This window comes from Petaurus breviceps, unplaced genomic scaffold (assembly GCF_028583685.1).
Source record: "Petaurus breviceps papuanus isolate PSGF00001 unplaced genomic scaffold, PetGlider_PUasm1.0 184, whole genome shotgun sequence".
NCBI lineage: Eukaryota > Metazoa > Chordata > Mammalia > Diprotodontia > Petauridae > Petaurus > Petaurus breviceps.
This window is the reverse complement of record NW_027185793.1, coordinates 14,579,909-14,585,398: the sequence shown is the minus strand read 5'-3', so window position 1 is coordinate 14,585,398 and position 5,490 is coordinate 14,579,909. Positions and strand designations below refer to the sequence as shown.

Sequence of the window (5,490 nt, the reverse complement as noted above, 5' to 3'; positions counted from 1 at the left end):
TTAAAGAGAATAATGAATGTGGTCTGGACTTCTTCAAAAAGTTCCTTTCAGGGGGTGGAGCCAAGATGGTGGAGTAAAAGCAGGAACTTGGTTGAGTTCCTGCAACAACCACCTCGGATACTTGTAAAGTATAACTCTAAATAAATTTTAGAGCTATAGAACCCACAACATGACAGAGAGAAATAAATCTCCCACTGAAGGCAGCCTGGCAGGCCAACAGGAAGGGAACTGAGATCACACCAAACTGGGAACTCAGCACAGTCCCACATGGGCCATGGGGCCCAGACCCAGGGTGGCTCTGACAAGCTGTAAAGAAAGGCCAGAGCAGATTTAAGGAGAGTGAATCACCAGTAGCTGGGGAGCTTTCCAGACTTTTCAACCCATAAACACCAAAGAGAAAGTTAAAGGTCAGTAGGGAACTTTGTTGGAACTGGGTGATAGAAGAGTGTGGTCTGGCCCCTGCCACCAGGGGGAGAGATAGGGGAGATGTGGCAGGTGCAGCTGTTGCTGAGTGATTGCCTCTTGAAATCCTAGCCTGCAGATCATAGGGGGACCAAGCGACCATTCAGAGGGTAATCACTCTTGCTTTTACCTACTTGGATCTGTGTCACAGTCTTGGATAGTGGTCCTGGGGTGAGAAATGCCAATGTACCAGAGCATGTGGTGGCTGTAGAGAGGGCACCCCCTGTCATAGCTCTAGCAACTGTAAAAACCCTAGCAATTTGGGACACAGTTCTCTCCACTCTGGAAGCAGAGTTCTACCATGGCAAAGAGCTCAAAAGTGAAGTAATTGGCTGGCAAGATGAACAAGCAGAGGAAGCACAATCAGACCATAGAATTTTTTTGGGGGGGGAGGGTGGAACAAAAAGGATCAAAACATGGAACCAGAAGAAGACAATGGAGTCAAAACTCCTACATCAAAAGCTTCCAAAAAATATGAACTGATTTCAGGCCATGGAGGAGCTCAAGAAGGATTTTGAAAATCAAGTAAGAGAAGTAGAGGAAAAATTGGGAAGAGAAAGGAGAATGATGCAAAAAAGTCATGAAAAGTGAGTCAACAGACTGCAAAAGGAGACCAAAAAATAGTGAAGAAAATAACACCTTAAAAATAGACAAACTCAAATGGCAAAAGAGGCTCAAAAAGGCAATGTGGAGAAAAATGCCTTACAAAGTTGAACTGGGAGGGGGCAGAGCCAAGATGGCAGTGTAGAAGAAGGAAAACTCTGTGAGCTCCCCACATAACTGCCACAAATACCTATTCAATATGATTCTAAACAAATTTTAGAGCTAAAGAACCCACACAGTGACAGAGAAAAACAAATCACCTGCTGAAGGCAGCCAGGAAGGCCTACAGGAAGGGTCCATCTCAGAGTGCTGGGAGCAGAACCAAACCCCACTTGAGCCCACACTTTTATCCCCAGGGAGGCCTTGACCAGCAGTAGCTGGATCGGACCTTTCGAGGGCCAATCATCAGGATATGTGTTGGATTCCAGAAATATCAACCCTTTAATGACAAAGACAAAGTAAAAGATCAGTGTAGAATTCTTTTGGAACTGGGGGGGGGGCGTGGAGGGAGTGTGGTCTGGCCTCTGCCCCTGGAGCAAGAAGCTGTGGAGGTGCTGAAGCTGTGTAGATGCCTCCACATGGCTGCTTCAGAGCTCTGGCCCTGCAAAATGTAGGGGGGTGGGCAAGCAAACATTCAGAGGGTAATTGCTCTTGCTTTAATCTGCCTGGATCTGGATCACAGTGTTGGGTGGTGATCCTGTGATGTGTGACCAGTGAGCCATAGCATGTTAGGGCTGTAGAGATGGCAACCTCCAAATAGTTCCAGCAGCTGTGAAAATACCAGTGATTTGGGACAAAGCTCTCCCCTCTGGAAGCAGAGTTGTACTGTGGCAAAGAACTCAAAAGTCAATTAATTGACAGACAACATAAGCAAGGAAAAGAAGTAAAGTAAGCAGAACAATCCAACTTTAGACTCCTTTTGGGGGCACAAAAAAGATCAAAGCATGGAAAGGGAAGAAGACAATGGAGTCAGAACTCGTGCACCAAAAGCTTGCAAGAAAAATATGAACTACTTATAAGCCATAGAGGAGCTCAAGAAGGATTTGAAAAACAAGTAACAGAAGTGTAGGAAAAATTGGGAAGAGTAATGAGAATGAGGCAAGAAAATCATGAAAAGAGAGTCTGAAGAAAACAACACCTTAAAAAAAAGACTAACTCAAATGGCAAAAGAGTCCCAAAAAAGCCAATGAGGAGAAGAATGACTTAAAAAGCTGAATTAGCCAGATGGAAAAAGAATCTCAAAAGCTCAATGAGGAGAATCATGGCTTCAGAATTAGATTGGAGCAAATGGAAGCTAATGACTTTATGAGAAATCAAGATGCTATTAAACAGATCAAAACAAATGAAAAAATAGAAGGCAATGTGAAATATCTCATTGGAAAAATCACTGACCTGGAAAATAGATACAGGAGAGATGATTTCAAAATTATTAGACTTCCTGAAAGCCATGATCAAAAACGAACCTAGAAATCATCATTCAAGAAATTCTAAAATAAAATTGCTCTGATATTTTAGAACCAGAGGGCAAAACAGAAATGGAAAGAATTCACCAATCACCTCATAAAAAAGATGCCCAAAAGAAAAATCCTAGGAATATTATAGCCAGGTTCTGGAGTTCCCACATCAAGGAGAAAATATCACAAGCAGCCAAGAAGAAACAATTTGAATATTGTGGAAACACAATCACGATAACAAAGGATCTCGCAGCTTCTACACTGAGGGATTGAAGGGCTTGGAATATCATATTCTGGAGGACAAAGGAGCTAGGATTAAAACCAAGAATCACCTCTCCAGAAAAACTGAATATAATGTTTCAGGGCAAAATATGGTCGTTCAATGAAATATAGGACTTTCAAGCATTCTTTTTTTCCCCCTCATTTCCTGTTTATTTTTGGGTTTGGGAGCATCATCTTTTCAGTATGAAAAAAGCAGCAAGTTCAACACAAAACAGAAACTAGGAAGTGGGTAGGGGGAAGAGCCCAAGATAGAAACTGCAGAAGTGGAAAGGATGAGAGAAAATGAAAGGTTTGATTATGGGCAGGGAAGTGTCCTGTTGCCCTTACTCCCTTCTTTTGGAGGGAATTGATTTGGGGGTGGGGTGGGGGGGAGTGGAAGAAAATTGAAATCCTCCCCACATGAGGGACTTGATCTGGAATTTTGGGAGTTGAAGTAGTTCTCAATTCTCAAACTGGGGAAGGGTGGGTGGGTCCCAAAATGAGGGGAAGATAAAGAGCTGAGGGGGGAAGCCCATCTGGCAGAGAGAGGTACAGATCCCTCCAAAAAAAAACAAACACTTAGGAGAGAAACTAAGACTGGGAGGAATAATACTGTCAACACTTCCCCCAGAGCTGGGGTAGAGAGAGATAAAGGGAAGGGGCACCTGAAGATAGGAATATGACAAGTTGGGGGATATGGAGATTGTAGTTATACTAGAAAGCCTGGTTCCCCAATAGACTTTTATGGAATGGAACATTCCATTTCCTCCCTTCCCCCAAACACCCACCAAGAGAACTCTCTCCACTAGGAATATGACATTTTGGTCCCCTTATTCATCAATGGAAGCCAATGAGTCCTGGACCTTTTCTCTTGGTCACCATTTTAGTTCAGGGCACTTAGTGGGCACAAAGACCCTTAAATTGAGGCTCTGGGTTGGAGACATTCTGTTTCTTGGAGAGAAATCTGGGAGTGGGGAAGAAAGTATTGAGGTGGTAGGTCATAAAAGGAAGGAAAAACAGAGGACAGAGAGCTCAGCACTCACAAAGGAGAGAAAAAAGAAGATGGAGGCCAAAAATGCAAACCTTAGGGGAAAAGGGTGATGGGGGGGACAATGTTGGAAGAATTGAGAAGACTTGAGGTGGTAGGTTATCTCCCTCAAGCCTCCTCCTCTGCCTCCTCACTGAAATCCTCCTCCTCTTCATCAGTGGTATCCTGGTATTGTTGGTACTCAGAAAGGAGATCATTCATGTTGCTCTCGGCTTCGGTGAACTCCATCTCTTCCATCCCTTCCCCTGTGTCCCAGTGGAGGAAGGCCTTCTGGCAGAACATGGCAGTGAACTGCTCTGAGATGTGCTTGAAGAGCTCCTGGATGGCAGTGCTGTTTCCAATGAAGGTGACAGCCATCTTGAGCCCACAGGGTGGGATATCACAGACAGCAGTCTAGACATGGTTGGGGATCCACTCACCAAAGTAGCTACTTTTTTTGTTTTGCACATTGAGCATTTGTTCATCGACCTCTTTCATGGACATCTGACCATGGAAAACAGCAGCAATGGTGAGATATCGCCCATGACGAGGGTCACATGCTGCCATCATGTTCTTGGCATCAAAGACTTGCTGGATGAGCTCAGGCACAGTTAGGGCACAGTACTGCTGGCTCCCACAGCTGGTGAGGGGGGGCAAAGCCAGGCATGAAGAAGTGGAGTTGAGGGAAAGGGACCATGTTTATGTCCAATTTGTGTAGATCAACATTAAGCTGTCCAGGAAATCGAAGGCAGGTGGTGACACCACTCACGGTAGCAGAGACTAGATGGTTAAGGTCACCATAGGTTGTAGTGGTCAGCTTGAGCATTCGGAAGCAGATATCATAGAGTGCTTCATTATCAATGCAGTAGGTTTCATCTGTGTTTTCTAATAACTGGTGGACAGAGAGTGTGGCATTGTAGGGCTCAACCACAATATCTGAGACCTTGGGTGATGGAACCACACTAAAGGTTTTCATGATTCGGTCAGGGTACTCTTCTCAGATCTTGCTGATGAGCAGGGTGCCCATCCCTGTGCCTGTGCCTCCCAAGTGAGTGGGTCAGCTGGAAACCTTGCAGGCAATCACAGCTCTGTGCCTCCTTTCACACCACATCCAAGACTGAATCCACCAGCTCTGCCCCCTCGGTATAGTGGCCTTTGGCCCAATTGTTGCCTGCCCTGGACTGGCCAAAGACAAAGTTGTCTGGTCTGAATATCTGGCCAAAAAGTCCAGAATGAACAGAGTCCATGGTTCCAGGCTTAAGATCAACCAATATGGCCTGGGGAACATATTTGCCACCAGTGGCCTCACTGTAGCAGACAGAGGTCTGGTCCAACTGTAAATCGCTGTCCCCATGGTAGGTGCCAGTGGGGTCGATGCCATGTTCATCACTGATAACTTCCCAGAACTTTGCACCGATCTGATTGCCACAATGGCCAGCCTGAATATGTATGATTTTCCTCATGGTTAGAATTTACTTTTGCTTGTCTCGAGTTATGCACAGGGAGGAGAGAATTTATATATATATATTTTTTTCCTCCTTTCCACTGAACGATCTCTTTACCAATAGAAGGTTCCCTGGGAGGTTGGAGCTGCTAGCTCAGAACACAGCTACACAAACATTCTGAGAGGGAGAAAAAAAGCACTTTCAAGCGTTCTTGATGAAAAAACCAAAGTTGAATAGA

General features: G+C 44.8%; 1 pseudogene; it reads right to left on the bottom strand.

Annotated features, from left to right (window-relative positions):
- Positions 1–3,724: 3,724 nt before the first annotated feature.
- Positions 3,725–5,270, bottom strand: LOC138161278 (tubulin beta chain pseudogene; annotated as a pseudogene).
- Between the last annotated feature and the right edge of the window lie 220 nt (positions 5,271–5,490).